This window comes from Condylura cristata, unplaced genomic scaffold, assembly GCF_000260355.1.
Source record: "Condylura cristata isolate star-nosed mole 26May11 unplaced genomic scaffold, ConCri1.0 scaffold00020, whole genome shotgun sequence".
NCBI lineage: Eukaryota > Metazoa > Chordata > Mammalia > Eulipotyphla > Talpidae > Condylura > Condylura cristata.
In genome coordinates this window covers 23,705,420-23,721,184 of record NW_004567121.1, presented here as the reverse complement: position 1 = coordinate 23,721,184, position 15,765 = coordinate 23,705,420, and the positions used below count along the sequence as shown (strand labels likewise).

Sequence of the window (15,765 nt, the reverse complement as noted above, 5' to 3'; positions counted from 1 at the left end):
GAGCCTCTGGCCTGTACCCCAGTTCTGTATGCACAAATAAATAAATAAATCTTTAAAAAAAAAAAAAGTTCATGCGACTGTAGTAAACTGAATACAATATAATAATTCCAAAACATTCATATTCTTTTTTTTTAAGGTTCATTTATTTATGCATATAGAACTGGGGTACAGGCCAGAGGTGCAGATGGGGTGAGAGGACTCACCAGAGACAGAGTGGGGAGCAGAACAGGCAGATCGATGAAGTACACTGCTGAGGGGAGCAGCCGGTGGAGAGTTCTGCCATGCCCACTGTCACCCCCTCCCCCACCCACACCCTCCCTCACCCCCCAGTTGGGGATCCAACTCTTGCTGAAATGGCTGCAGCTAGCTTCATAGTGCTGTGCATTAACCCTCTGCACCACAAGGGAGGATCCAGAACATTCATATTCTTAACAGCAATTCAAATAAGTTTCAAGAAGATATACCATGTTAGTCCTTTAAGTCAGCATCAAGAGACAAAACTATGAACCGTGACCATAAAAGGGAACCACCCAAAATAATACAAATATTTAAAGTCGGGTCTCCCCTATGGGTGTGCCAGGTATGAGGTTTGTACGGAAAAAGATAGGTAAGCATAAAAAATGTCAACCTAAAAAGGGTTTCCAGGGTTCTAGTAAGACTGACAAATTGAGGAGGAAAATTAAATTTAGAAACTAAGGACCACTGTCCAAAGTAAGTTGAGTTAGTTGTATATGCATTATCCACTCTAGCAAACCTTTTCCATAGTGCTTTGGGCCATTTTCACAGAACTGCCTAACACTGAAGCAAATGTGCTCCTGTAAAAGTTGCCCAGATTATAGAATACTTGTGCTTAAACAAACAGGTCTGCTTCAACTCCCTGAAAATTGCAACGAAAGGTTTTGAGAACCTCGGCCATGCTCAGGCACTATCACCTTAAAGAGACTGTATATAATGTCAATGATATCTTCTTCTAAGCCACAGCCCCCGAAAAAAAAAAAAAAAAAAAAAAGTCTATTGCAGAAATAAACACTCCCTCCAAAACCAATCTACCTGAGGTCAATGGAGGAGGAAGGGTTACAAACCACTCAATTCTTACACCACTTCATTTGTTAAGCCAACATTTCTCAAACTGTACTCAACAAGTTAGGTTAAAATTTTGTGCTTAAATATACTGGAGAGCAAAGAGTCAAAGAGCCAACAGTAGCTAAACTTGGGGACTAGATAAATAATACCAACAGAATTAAGGCCATGAAATTTGTTTCACGATGAGGACTGAACATACTGAAAGTTTTAGGTAACAAAATGGTAACCAGGTAAAAAGTACAGATACAGGGATTCTTAACTACAGATACAGGGATTCTGGACAGAAGAAACATATATTTCAGATAATGAAATATTTAATTAAAGAGGATAAAAGACAAGAAAATGGATAAAAGCCATCTGAATCTGTATATAGACTGATGAGAGCAGCACAAAATGTTTAAAGTGTGAATCTTAGAATACACTTAGACATACAATAAGTTGAGCCAGTGAAGGAAGTAAAGTGAATCTCAAAAGAGGAAAAGATAGTAGAAGGAAATAAGAGATAAGCACTTTGATATTAACACAATCTAATACTCTGTAATAAATAAGCACAATGAAAACAAAGGAAATGCAACCAATGTATCTAATGATTATGAGAAGCTTTTAGAGCAACTGTCAATGGTTGGCAGTAAAGACTGACTCCAAGTAATTACAGATGAGTTACAAGGAGAAGGAGCACAAGAGGTTAAGTTGAGCACTATGAAGCTATCTGCAACAAGAGTTAAATCATGTCCAGGGAGCTGGCCCATGGCACAGACCTCTCCTGTCTTGCCCAGTGCTCCCCTCAGCAGTATATTTCAGTACATCTGACTGTTCTGCTCCCCGCTCTGTCTCTGGTAAGTCCTTTCAACCTCCCCTCCCCTGGGACCTCTAGCCTACACACCAGCTCTTGTATGCATAAGTAAATAAAACATACCTTAAAAAAATGAGAAAGTAGCCCTCTTGGCTCTCTAAGCAGCACCATGGTGTTCGGCAAAAACAAGCGTCTTACGAAAGGGGGCAAAAAGGGAGCCAAGAAGGAAGTGGTTGACCCATTTTCTAAGAAAGACTGGTAAGATGTGAAAGCACTAGCAATGTTCAATATAAGAAATAATTGGGAAAACATTAGTCACGAGAACCCAAGGAACCAAAATCGTGTCTGATGGCCTCAAAGGGAATGATTTTGAAGTGAGCTTCGTTGACCTGCAGAATGATAAAGTTGCATTTAGAAAATTCAAGCTAATTATTGAGGATGTTTAGGGCAAAAACTGCCTGACTAACTTCCACGGCATGGATCTTACCTGAGATAAAATGTGCTCCATGGTCAAAAAATGGCAGACCATGATTGAAGCTCATGTTGATGTCAAGACTACAGATGGCTATTTGCTCCATCTCTTCTGTGTTGGTTTTACTAAAAAATGCAACAATCAGATCCAGAAGACCCCTTCTGCAGAGCACCAACAGGTCTGCCAAATCCAGAAAAAGATGATGGAAATCATGAGGTGCAGACAAATGATTTGAAAGAGGTGGTCAATAAATTGATTCCAGACAACATTGGGAAAGACACAGAAAAGGCTTGCCAGTCTGTCCATGCACTCCATGATGTCTTTTTGTTAGAAAAATAACAATGCTGAAGAAATTTGAATTGGGCAAATTTATGGAGCTTCATGGTGAAAGCAGTTAATTCTGGAAAAGCTTCTGGTGATGAGACAGGTGAACAAGCTGATAGATATGAACCACCAGTTCAAGAATCTGTTTAAAAATCAGACGTTCAATAATGACAAATAAAAAGTTGAATTTATGATGTTAAAAAAAAGTGAGAAAACAAATAAAAACTACTCCAAGAAGAAAGCAGCTACGACTGTCTCAATTTTGTATTCTCTAAAGCTCCCAATGTTAAAAGTTAAAATTGATGTCAAATACATTAATTCACTCTAAAAAATACAATCTTAAGACAGCAGTAATCACATTTTTATAGTCATAACAAAGAAAGTCATCTATTAGTGTCATAGGGAAGTGACCATTAAAGTCATAACTTTATCCAAATTAAGTAGCAAACAACCTGAATCTGACTGTGCATATTTTAAAAGGTAAAGTTTCTAAATGTTCTCTCCACATTCCAATTAAACATATATTACAGGTTAACAAACCTGTAAGTAGGCCTAGAGAACTCCTCAGTATTTCATGTTAAAAGGTGATGATTAAAAATACTAGCATGTAGTACAGCTTTCATCTGAGGACATCAAAGCAACTTTTAAACACCTATTAATTACAGCCCTTCTAAAGTATTATGCTGTCTAAGGCAGAGTACAAGCATGAACATCATCACACTCCACTCTTAATACATATAAAATATAATTTAAAACAACTGTGACTAACAGTCAATAATTATGATAAATGAGTATAATAAAAGATATTTTTGGATAAAATATTCAGAATGAAGGTAAAATCTCAATTTGAACTTCAGTAACTGTCATAAAAAAAATGTAGTGAGAAACCACATGGATAATTTTTATTCTTATAAGAAAAGCTTTATTAGGCAAATACTATGCAAAGATAACACATGCAACAAAAGCATACTGTTTTTACCTACTTTAGATAAACCTCATGTTCAATAGAAAAGGAGGTAATAATAGGCAGCTCGCCTGCCCACCTGTGACTACTCAGGTGCCTTGCTTTTTCTTTCTCCTATTCCTATATACCTGTCTTTTTTTAAAAAGGAGGTAACTACACGGCAAAGAACTACAAATAAACCAAAAACAAAGTTTCCAGAAGTTCATACTAGTAAGTGGCAATTGCCATGGTTTTTAGCCATGTTGGTCTCAACATGTGGATTTGTCCTAAAAGTACAGCATATTACCTAAAAGGCAGGTAATCCAGGTTATACAGATCTGGGACTCAATTTCACTTTCTGTAAAATTAAGAAGCTAAACTTAATTCTCTATCACCAGGTTCAGGAAGTATGGGAAGAATACTATATAAAATTTTTTAGTTTGATGATTAAAGAAGGTATGTCCCTTAGTAGGTATGACTATATGATCAGCTTTCATTCTCTGCTCAAGTATTAATTAGATGAGAAAGTAAGATCAATATGAGTAACAGAGCAGACAAAAACATTTTCCCAAAAGGAGAAAAATAAATAGGAAAATATAAGTATCATATATGACAATTTAATTACCCCTTAAAGTCCACCTTCGTACATTAAAAAAAAAACCCTGAAACAAAGCTTTTTAAGGTAAAATTTTGAACACTGTTCATCATAAAAAGAATTATCAGGGCCTCCCTGGTGGTGCAAGGGGTTAAGTCTCAGCACCATGAAGCTTTCTGCAGCCAATGAAGGTCTAGTCAACCCCCACTAGGGAGCTGACCCATATGGCACAGCAGATCTCTCCTTTCTCACCTGCTCCTCCCCTCAGGAGTATATTTCAGTCAGTCAGCCTGTTCTGCTCGTCACTCTGTCTCTGGTGAATCCTCTCACCCTTCTACCTCTTTTCTATACCCCAGCTCCTGTATGCACAAATAAATATTTTTTAAAAAGAGAAAAAAATCCTTAGGGCCTCCTTAGTGGCACAACAAGTTAAAGCACAGCACTATGAAGCTATCCACAGCCACTGCAGCGCAAGTTCATTCCCCAGCCAGGGAGCTGACCCACATGGCGTGGCAGGCCTTTCCTGGCCTGCATGCTGCTCCCCTTAGCAGTATGTTTCAGTACATCTGCCTGTTCTGCTCCCTACTCTGTCTCTGGTGAATCCTCTTCCCCGCCCCACACACACACCTCTGGCCTTTACCCCTGTTCCTACATGCACAAACAAACCAATCTTTTTTTTTTTTTTAAGATTTATTTATTTATTCATACAGAACTGGGGTACAGGCCAGAGATGCGGAGGGTGAGAGGATTCACCAGAGACAGAGCGGGAAGCAGAACAGGCAGATCTATGAAGTACACTGCTGAGGGGAGCAGCGGGCAGGTCAGGAGAGGTCTGCCATGCCATGTGGTCACCTCCGGGGCAGGCGGGGATCGAACTCATGCGGAAGTGGCTTTAGTTTCTCAGTGCAGTGCTTTAACCCGCTGCGCCACCAGGGAGGGCCCCAAATCAATCTTTTTAAAAAAAAAATCATCAGAAGGCATTTATTAAATACCAACATTATATTAAGATTTGGATACTTTTTTTGGGAAACCATAAAAGATCTGGGCCCCTTAGAAAAATGGTAGATTCCACATCTAAGGCAGGAAACATAAAATGAGCCTAGAACATCTTATGGCAGGTGCAATGGTTAATTTTATGTCCTCTTAACTGGATCATGGGATGCCCAAATATTTGATCAACTATTCTGTGTGTCTGTGCGTGTGTTTCTCGATGACTTAATATTGTTAAAATGGCAATAATACCCAAAGCAAACTACAGATCCAGTGTAATTGTATTAAAATCTCAACAGCATGTTTTGCAGAAATTAAGAGTTGATGCTCAAATTCATATAGTTCAAAAGGGCCCTGACTAACCAAAATAACCTTCAAAAAAAAGCTGCATTTCATCATTTCATGATTCTAAAATATATTACATTACAAAGCTACATAGAGAGGCATGTAGACAAATAGAATAAAAATGACAACCAGAAATAAACTCACACATCTAGGGCCAATTTGCTGGGAGGAAAAAATCACTTTAAAGTGATGCTGAGACAACTGGATATCTTATGTACAAAAAAGTAATGAAGTAGGATGCCAATCACCCCATAAATAAAATGGATCAATAAATACCCTACAAGTTAAAACTCTCAGAAGAAAAGATAGGGCAAATCTTCAATACATTGGCTTTGTCAATGGTTTCATAGCTATAAAACCAAATTATCTGAGCAATGAAAGAAAAGATAAAAATGTATTTTATCAAAATTTAAAAGTTTGGGGCCTCCCCCGTGGTGCAAGGATTAAAGTCTCAGCACTATCGAGCCATCGACAACCACAGCAGCATGAATCTGCTCCCTGGCCAGGGAGCTGACCCACATGGCACAGCAACTTCTCCTGTCTTGCCTGCTGCTATCCTAGGCAGTATATCTCAGAAGATCCAACTGTTCTACTTCACCATTCTGTGTCTGTTGAATCCTCTCACCACCACCCCATACCTCTGGCCTACACCCCAGTTCTATATACATAGATCAATACATCTTTAAAATAAATAAATCTTTTTTTTTTCGAGTTTGTACTTGAAAAGACTGTCAAGGAAGTGAAAAGACAACTGATAGGAGAAAATAGCTGCAAATCATCTATCTGATAAACGATTAATAAGGATAGTATATAAAATCTCTTAAAATCCAACAATGAAAACAAAACAACCCAATTAAAAAGTGGGCCAGGGCCCTCCCTGGTGATGCAGCAGGTTAAAGCACAACACTAAGAAGCTAAAGCCACTTCAGCATGAGTTCCATCCCCACTCCGGAGGTGATCCATATAGCACAGTTGACCTCTCCTGGCCTGCCAGCTGCTCCCCTCAGCACTGTACTTTGTCAGTCAGCCTGATCTGCTCCCCACTCTGTCTCTGGTGAATCCTCTCACTGCCCCTGCACTTCTGGCCTATACCCCAGGCTCTGTATGCATAAATAAATGTATCTTTAGGGAAAAAAGTGGGCCAAAGACTTAAATATTTCTCCAAAGAGGAAATACAAGTGGCCAATGTTCAATATCATTAGTGATTAGGAAATGCAAGTCAAGCCACTATACTTATGAGGATGGCTACACAAAAAAAGACAATAATTAGTGATGGAGAAGATAAAGCAACCAGAATCTTCATAAGTAATTGGTGAGACTGTAAATTGGTATGGCCACTGTAGAAAAAAATCTGGTAAATCCTCAAAAATTAAACATAGAATTACCATTTAAACCAGCAAGTTCACTCCTAGATAAATATGCAAAAGAACTGAAAACAGAACTCAAATGCTTATTCACAAATATTCATAGCAGCATTATCTACAAATGTCAAAAGAATTCAAATGACTATCAACATATGAATGTATAAATATGGCATATACATCCTACAGAATATTATTCAGTCATAAAAAGCAATTAAGTGCCAAGAGAAACTACTTCTGTAGCTGAACCTCAAAAAGCTTAGCATGCACCCACCCAGCTATATTATGTTTCCATTTATATGAAACTCTAAATAGTATATTTTCCACAGAGCCCAAATGCAGACTGGTAGCTGAAAGGGATTGTAGGTAGACAGAAAGGGGAGTGATTACTTAACAAGTATGGGGCTTTCTTTTGGGGTTATGAGAATGTTTTGAAACTTGATGTAAGCTGTAGTTACACACAATCCCAATGAAATAAATTCTTTAAAATGGCTGCATTTCACCTCAATAAAACAAACCAAATGTAAATGGTTTTGGAAAATCTTTAGTTTTGGAAATTCACAAGTCTAATAAAAATGAAAAATCAGTAAAACAGAATGTGTTATTTTCTTTCTCTCCCTTTACCTCTTAATATCATAGATATCCATAAAATATACCAATTTGTTCAGTAATACTTAGAGGTATTTTATTAACTCCCTATGTTTTTGCTTAGATCAGTTTACCATATCATTTATAGTTAAAAATCTAAGTATACAAAAATTAATGTAAATTAACATGATGTACTGAAAAAACTATACTTTCTAAGTTCTTATATTCTGTATTACCTCTTACATATTACAGCTTTCTCCTTTGGTTCTTGGTTTCAGTTTGTAAAAACATTTCAAATTTTAGTACAAGAATGATAATAGAGAGATTAAGTAGTACCAAGTTCCATGACATAAAGCAAAATAGCATGATACTTCCAATCTCATCACTGTTGACCAGCTGAAGAATGCTGATCTGAACCCAAAAAGAGTCCATTTATAGACTAGCCAAAGTCAATAAGGTGGCCTCTGACATTAAATAATTCTACATAAAGCAGATGGAGATTGGATAAACTCATTGGTCGGTGCCCAAAGTGCCCCCTACCTTCTATTTCTCAGGTTTAAGGTAAAAATACCACCAGTTCACAAGAAGCAGACTCTAAATCACCTAATGGCAAATCACCCTTAGGTTAGAATTACCTCAAAAGCCTCAAATTTTAAAACAGACCAGAATTCCCACTAAAAGTCTAAGTGATTTAACAGATGTAGTATAGGGCCCCAGTGGTAATGTTACACAGTCTCCAGTTGAGAAACAATTCATTAAGAACCAAAGAAGAACCCTTGCTGTTAACAAGAGCAACAAGATAACCAAGTACCTAGATTTCCCTGGTTTCCTAAATGGTTGGTCATTTCCTCAATATCTTTCTGACACTTTACTATGCAGCAGTTAAGGTTTCTGCTTACTTTCCCAGAATAAATCCCATGATTTAAGGTAATATAAACCTATCTGTCTGGCTTATAACCTAAACAATACAATATACTTGCCTGTAAAAGCTACATAATCCAGATGTTGAAAATAATAAGACAGGGCCCTCCTTGTTGGCACAAGGGGTTAAGTCTCAGCACCATGAAGCTATCCACAGCCACTGCAGCACAAGTTCCATCCCCCAGCAGGGGAAGGATGACCCACATGCTCCCCTCAGCAGTGTATTTCAGTAGAACTGCCTGTTCTGTTACACACTACATCTCTGCACTACGTCTCTGGTGAATCCTCTCACCTCCTCTTCACCTCTGGGCAATACCCCAGATCTTGTATGCATAAATGAATAAATCTTTAAAAAAAAAAAACCAGACAGCTGTTCTTCCTTGCCACAGTTGTTCTAATTTTCCAAAACACATGACACCTATCATTCTTGTACTCAAAATTCAAATATTTTTACAAACTGAAACCAGAGAACCAAAGGAGAAAGCATCTACCTTGAAAAAAAGAAAGCCTAAGTTTACATGTGATTCATGCATTTTACACCCATAGAAGTTTTACAGAATTCAAGACCTATTTCACTATGTTCAATATGTATGCTAATACTAAACATCCAACAGATGAAAAGCAGTATAACTCAAAAGGGGAAAGAGACTGTTACAAATAGACACAAAGACATCTACAAGCTATCATACACATAGATACATACATCCCAACACGTTTCTTAAATAAAAGACTTTTTTTAAAGATTTATTTATTTATGTATACAGATTGAGGTACAGGCCAGAGGTGCAGGAGGTGAGGGAATTCACCAGTGACAGAGTGGGAGCAGAACAGACAGATCAATGAAGTACACTGCTGAGGGGAGCGGCAGGTGAGACAGGAGAGGTCTTCCACTCAGTGTGGATCATCTCTGGGGCTGGAGATTGAACTCGCACTGAAGCAGCTATGTCCTAACCCTTGCACCACCAAGGAGGGCTAAATAACAGACTTTTGTGTATTTGTGTATTTGTCAAACGTATAGATCATAGACTCGATTTAAATGTATGTCAATCAAATAAAAAAAAATATTTTCTGTGTCAGTATGGAACAGAAATGGTGACAAATGAATCTACCTGCAGGGAAAATAGGGGGGAAAAAGCAACTATAAAATTTAGTGACTTTCCAAAATTGCTTCAAAGAAACAATGTTCTCAAAAAGAGAAATACATGCCTTTTGCAGCAACTTGGATGGAGCTGGAAAAGATCATGCTTAGTAAGATAAGCCAGAAAGAGAAAGAAAAATACCGGATGGTTTCACTCATAGCAGGAGAATAATGGACCAGGCGAGAAAATAACAAGAATAATGAACAGCCATATACCAGAGACATTTTGTGGGGAATGGGATCAAAAAATGGGGTGCGGGGGGAGTGCACAGGATTATGGTGATGGCACACGGGTGACTTGGTGATGGGAAACCCGTGGGGATTACAATTGAGATGGGGGGGGGATGTACAAAATGGTGTAAAAATAAACTGTTATAAAAAAAAAAAGAAGAAACAATGTTCTGGTTTGATGTAATGAGGCAATGGGCCTCCCAGGTGGCCCAGAGGTTAAAATGAGCCCTATCCAGCTATCTCCAGCCTCCACAACATGAGTTCAATCCCTGGCCAGGGGGTGACCCAGAAGGTGGAGCAGAGCTCTCCTATCTTGACCTCAGCAGTACATTTCAGTAGATCCACCTGTTCTGCTCACCACTGTCTCTGATGAATCCTCTTACCCCACACCTCTGGCCTCTCACCCCCCCCCCACACACACACACACATCCCAGTTCCTGTATATATAAATAAATCTTTAAAAAAAGAAATTATGAGTCCAAAGATATAAAGAACTGTACACATACACTCTAGTTGGTAAGCTTGTTCACACAGGAGTACGGCTTAACAATTCTAAGCCTGTTTTATAATTATACTGTGGCTGAACAAACGGATAGATGGATGGTAGAGATAGGCAGGAGTCAGTCTTTTCATTACTGAAGAGGAAAGTAACAGAAAGTCAAGAGAGGAAAGGTAAAACAGCAGACTAGAGTTGGAAAAATAAATAAGTATGAACTCATGGTTAGTTTAATAGAGAGAGATTGATATATACAGTAATAAAGATGTGTATACATAAGTCAGAAAAATAAACATTTCCTGCTTCTATCCAAAAATGGGGCCTAGACCTCTCCAGCCTCACCTGCAGTGTATTTCAGTAGATCTGCCTGTTCTGCTTCACACTCTGTCTCTGGTAAATCCTCTCATGCCCTACCACACACACACACACCTCTGGCCTACATCCTAGTTGTTGTATGTATAAATAAATGAGAGTAAGATCTGGGCCCCTTGAAAAAATGGTGGATTCCACATCTAGGGCAGGAAATGTGAAATGAGCCTGGAACATTGTATGCCAATTCAATGGTTAATTTTATGTCCTCTTAATTGGGTCATGCAATGCCCAGAAATTTGATCAACTATTCTGGGTGCCTGTTAGTGTGTTTCTGGATGACTTAACTATTGATAAAATGATAACTCATCTCTTTAAGTATCTACTCCAAAACTAGTAACTCCAGTCTAATCATAACGGAAAATAAATCAAACATAAATTGAGGAATATTCATAAAATCCTTAAAATATTCCTCAAAACTGTCAAAGAGAGCCTGATAATCTGTCACAGACCAAGTAGGACTAGAGACATAGAATGAATACAATGTAATATCTTGAAAATGTAGTATCTTAAAAAAAAAAGAGGGGGGGACATTAAAACCTGGTAAGAAGATCAGGCCTTCAAGATAGCACAATAGGTTAAAGCACAGCACTATGAAGCTATCTCAGACCCTGTAGCACGAGTTCCATCCCCAACCAGGGAGGTGACCCACATGGCAGACCTCTCCTGGACCAGCCACTGCTCCCCTCAGCCCTGTACTTCATTGAGCAGTCTGTTATGCTACCCACTCTATCTTTAGTGAATCTGCTCACCCCCACACCTCTGACCTAAACCCCAGTTCCGTATGTATAAATCTTTAAAAAAAAAAAACTGGCACTATCAGTCTATAGTTATTATTACTGACCAATCACTGTTCTTAGTTACAACAAATATATCAAAGAAATATAACATGTAAGGCAAGAGGAAATTGGATAAGGGATATATAGAAACTAGTATCTGCAGCTATGGAGAAAATCTAAAACTATTCCAAAGTTTAAAAGTAATCAAAAATCAAACCCCTAGTGGTACAAGGGGTTAAGTCTCCACACCACAAAGCTATCAGCAGTAAATGCAGTACAAGTTCAACCCAGGTAGGGAGATGACCCACATGGCACAGCAGATCTCTCCTGTCTCCCCATTGCTACTCCCCTCAGCTGTATGTTTCAGTCAATCCACTTGTTCTACTCCCCACTCACTCTCTCTGGCAAATCTTGCCACCACCCCAGCACCTCTGGCCTGTATCCCAGTTCTGTATGCATAAATAAATAATCTTTTTTTAAAAAATACTATACTGCTAAATACTAAAGTTGCTAGGAGTGGATCCGAAATTTTCTTACCACAAAAAGGAAATTGTAGTTATGTGAAAAGATATTCACTCTGTGATAAGAATTTTGAAATATATCAAATCATCAACCTATATACCTTAAAGTTACTCAATGTTATATGCCAATTATACCTCAATAAGGCTGGGAAAAAACAGGTGATAATTTTTTAAAATAGAGGATCTGTAATATATTTTGAAATTCTTAAAAGCTACAACACTGAAAACAGTATTTTATCTGAAACATAATCAAAATTGACTTTTTATATGGTTATAAATAGCGGATTTTATCTTATTTAGTTGTATACTTATTTTCTCATAGAAAATACTGTTGTTCTGGCCCTCCCTGGTGGCACAACAGGTTAGGACGCAGCACTGCAAGCTAGCCACAGCCAGCTGCTTCAGTGCAAGTTCAATCCCCGCCCCAAAGGTAACCCACATGGCGCTCCAGACCTCTCCTGACCCGCCCACTGCTCCCCTCAGGTGTACCTCGTTGATCAGCCTGTTCTGCTCCCTACTCTGCCTCTGTGAAGCCTCTTACCACTCCTGCACCTATGGCCTGTACCCAGTTATTTTATGTATAAATAAGTAAATCTTAAAAAGAAAAAAAAATCTGTTGTTCTTTCTTATAAGGTTTTTAACAACTGTTTAGAATCACACTCATTTTAGTATTAGAAAAACTTCCACTCCACTTCCAGGCAATTTTATAATCTATATGTGATGTTTAATTTAATAATCTAATAGAAATAAATAAATAAGTTATTATCAAATATTAACTTTATTCATTAAGCTTAATATATTTGTTGAATAACCAAAATAATCCTCTCCAATATATCTTCACTCATTCATTGAATTATTTAATAAATTTTACACAATGCTAATTACATAAAACTGTTTCTAAAATCAGCAGAATGACAACAAAAAATATGGGCAGACTTCTGTTTTCATGAATTATATAGTTTACAAAAGGGCAGACTGTAAATAAGTAAGCAGAGTACAAATACTTACCCGCAGTTATCGAATTTGACAAGTGCTACAGAAGAAATAAACAGAACTATTTATTTCATAACCACTTCTTGCTACAGAGTAAAAAAAATAAAATTAAAATAAGCAGAAAAGATACCTCAAGCATGTGACAAATAAATTGAGACTTGAAGAATGAGAAGAAAGAGCCAAAGGAAGAGCTAGTGGGCCCAACAGGTTAAAATGCAGCAATATAAAGCACAGCCACTTCAGCATGAGTTTGATGCCCCAGCTGGAGGTGGCCCACATGGTACAGCAGACCTATCCTGTATCGCCTGCTGCCCCCCTTAGCAGTGTATTTCATCTATCTGCCCATTCTGCCCCCCATTCTGTCCTTGGTGAATCTCTCACCCTCTCTGGCCTGTACCCAGGCCAGTTCTGTATGCATTAAATAAATCTTTAAAAAAAAAAAAAAATAAGAGCTAGGGGAAGAAATTTCTAGGAAGAGCAAACAGCAATCGTACAACAGTCTTGAGGTTAGGAGCTTAGCATGTTAAAGAAATCAGGAGGAAAATTTAAAATGTAATGAATGAATCCAAAGATATAGTGAAACAAAAGGGAAAATACCAAATGAAGGGGTAGAACAGCACCATAACAAATCATGTAGTACATAATTAGAAGCTTAAATACAAAAGAAAATCACTAACACAGTAGTCATTAAATCAATAGTCACATTACAGGATTTACTTATTTTTTTAAAGATTTATTTCTTTATATATACAAGACTAGGGTATAGGCCAGAGGTGTGGGAGTTGGTGGGGGAAGGATGAGAGGAGTCACTAGAGACAGAGCAGGCAGCCGGTGAGGCAGGAGAGGTCTGCCACACCATATAGGTCACCTCCTTGTCCAGGGATCGAACTTGTGCTATAGTGTCTGCTAATAGCTTCATAGTGCTGAGACTTTAACCCCTTGTGCCACCAGGGAGGCCTTAGGATTTACATATTTTTAAGATCTAAAGCAGACACCTGTAAGCAAAAACACTGAGTATTTTAAAAAGATGTAACTGTCATATATTTAGCAAGTTGATGCTAGACAGCATAATAATCAGATTAGTCATTCAATTATTCAGAAAGCATTTTAGTGAGCACCTTTTATGTACCAGACATTTACTGGTGCTGAAAATACAAAGATGATAGTGGTGACGTCACCTTCCACTCTGAGAATAAATACAAAACTAATCACGCTGATATCATTATCTACTCTGAACATTAAATTTAAAATTACTAACAGTGAAGTGATCTTTTACTATCAGTAAATAGTTTTCTTTCTAAGACTCAAAGCAAAGGTTCTCTATAGTATGACATACAATCACCTTTAGTGAATGGTAAAAAATGTAGACGTCTTGGTCCCACTATCAACAATTCTAATTCACTAGGTGTCCAAGGTCCTTCATACTTCAAAAAAGAGGTGACAAAGTATATCAAAATCATTGTAATATACAAAATTTTGTCTCACCATTGACTAATCTCTTGAGAATGGTACCAAAATAAGCCACCGTAACTAATGGGGAAAGTATGTAGTTTGGTTAGGTATGTAAAGGGGGAGCTGGGTGGGTATCAGGAAAGATGAAAATGGAAAATTAAGACTGATAAATACTACAATGGAGAGTTAGCACAGGTTTTTGTAGGGGCTTTCCATTACAGGTTCCTGGGGATCCATCCTTTCAAGAAAATCCAAACTTGTTTCAGAAAGTCCATTGATCAGAACAATTTTCATAAACACACCAAGAATATTATTCACTTCTTTCACTGTCTTGGATGTACTTTCAAGGTTCAAAAACAACAGGGTAAAAGCTGGAGGTGCCTTATTAGCAGTAGCACCTAACTGTACTAGAAGTCATTACATTCTCTGCCTCCATACATTCAACATACTTTAAAAAAAAAAGAGGCCAGTTTAATAATACCTTTGTTATAGTGTAAATATCACATTTTACTAAATCTTAGTAACTTGAAAATAAGTACTAACTGGGAAAGTATGGTGGAGTTGTCTCAAGGAGAGCATCTAAATGACTAAATTACAAGCTGAACTAATCACTTTTTTATTTATTTTTTATTTTTTTTATTTTTTTTAAGTTTTTTTTTTTTAAGATTTATTTATTTATTCGTATAGAACTGGGGTACAGGCCAGAGATGCGGAGGGTGAGAGGATTCACCAGAGACAGAGCGGGGAGCAGAACAGGCAGATCAACGAAGTACACTGCTGAGGGGAGCAGCGAGCGGGGCAGGAGAGGTCTGCCGCACCATGTGGTCACCTCCGGGGCAGGTGGGGATCGAACTCATGCGGAAGTGGCTTTAGTTTCTCAGTGCAGTGCTTTAACCCGCTGCGCCACCAGGGAGGGCCCCGAACTAATCACTTTTTTTAATGAAACTCTATTTTTCTTCAGACAAATAATGGTTGCTTATTCCTGGGTTTTCTGCTATTATTTCCATGAAATTGAACAGTGAGCCTGTGAGGTCAAGGAAACTGTCACCATCTATCACAACTATAAATTTCAAGCTAGTATTTTTTTTAAAACTTGTTTCTACCATTTTGGGCTTAAAAGTTCCCCAAATCAAAATAACTTTCCTAATGGGAATGGCAATACTAACAAATATAATTCCTTCAGAAATAATAAAATGTTTAAACATTTGTAAGATATGCATAACTCAAGTATACATATTTTTCAAGTGACTAATGCTTTTTAAAAATGAACTGATGTTCATCAAAATGGCCATCCTGCCAAAAGCAATATACAGATTTAATGCCATCCCAATAAAAGTCTCAATGACATTCTTCAAAGAAATAGAAAAAATG

The 15,765-nt window shown here is 37.8% G+C and overlaps 1 protein-coding gene and 1 pseudogene across 2 annotated transcripts in view; one reads left to right on the top strand and one right to left on the bottom strand.

The window, feature by feature from the left end:
* MEMO1 (mediator of cell motility 1) overlaps nucleotides 1-15,765 on the bottom strand; it is an 82,052-nt gene that overhangs the window by 50,167 nt on the left and 16,120 nt on the right. The gene's annotated exons all lie outside the window — the stretch shown is intronic.
* LOC101626882 lies at nucleotides 2,046-2,824 on the top strand (annotated as a pseudogene).